This window comes from Lathyrus oleraceus, chromosome 6, assembly GCF_024323335.1.
Source record: "Lathyrus oleraceus cultivar Zhongwan6 chromosome 6, CAAS_Psat_ZW6_1.0, whole genome shotgun sequence".
NCBI classification, from domain to species: Eukaryota; Viridiplantae; Streptophyta; class Magnoliopsida; order Fabales; family Fabaceae; genus Lathyrus; species Lathyrus oleraceus.
In genome coordinates this window covers 480,599,943-480,601,177 of record NC_066584.1, presented here as the reverse complement: position 1 = coordinate 480,601,177, position 1,235 = coordinate 480,599,943, and positions in this window count along the sequence as shown.

The window sequence follows — 1,235 nt, the reverse complement described above, 5'->3', positions numbered from 1 at the left end:
GCGGTAAGTGTTGTCAGTAGGTTCATGGCAAATCCGGGAAAGGCACACTGGGAAGCGGTGAAGTGGATTTTGAGGTACTTAAAGGGTACCATTAACACTGGTTTGTGTTTTGGTGAAGATACATGTCAAATAAGCGGGTTCGTTGATTCAGATTATGCTGGTGATCTAGATAGACGGCGATCTACTACTGGTTATGTGTTCAAAATACACAGTGCTCCAGTTAGTTGGCGATCGATGTTACAGTCTACAGTGGCACTCTCTACTACGGAAGCCGAGTACATGGCAGTAGCAGAAGGAGTAAAGGAAGCATTGTGGCTGAGGGGTCTTCTAGGTGATTTGGGTGTTGATCAAGAACGCGTGAGACTGATGTGTGATAGTCAAAGTGCAATCCATTTGGCTAAGAATCAGGTCCATCATGCTCGAACCAAGCATATAGATGTCAGGTATCATTTTGTACGGGATGTCGTAGAGGAAGGTCATATTTCTCTTACGAAAGTACACACTGATGAAAATCCTGCAGACATGTTGACCAAGGTTGTGACAGGCAGCAAGTTTCAACACTGCTTGAACTTGCTAAACATTATTCCATTTTCGTCCAAAATTTAAGGATTTTTTTTTAAATTATGAACGAGGTGGAGAATTGTAGAAATAGTCAACACAAGAAAAATTCAACACAAGCCATAATAGGAAAATAAGGGAACGACTTATATTTTATTGTAACATGATTCATTCATTTATTAGTATGTAAGACACTATAAATTGTCATATGTTTAGCGTAACAATAATCAAGCAACATTGTAACAACAACATATATATATATATATATATATATATATATATATATATATATATATATATATATATATATATATATAAAGTTACTATTTTCTCAATATAATCAATCTTTATTCTTTAGACATATATTCCTTCATACAAGTTATTATTCTAGCTATATTATTTTGTGTTCAACCTTAGTGAGGGTGATATTTCATATCGTTATTAGAAGCCAAATTTCCACTGCGACTCCAACAAAAATGTCAGTGAACCAAATCATATTGCACATTTTGGAAACTGTTTTGGTTCATAAATATTTACAGGAACATGGATAGAAAATTGTCTTTGAAAAAATCCCACAAAACAAGAAAACATGTAAACAAAATTAAATAATTTACTGAGCTGAAGGGAAAAGAGAATCATTTATATTTCAGATGAAGGAAAGGCACAAATGATGTTGA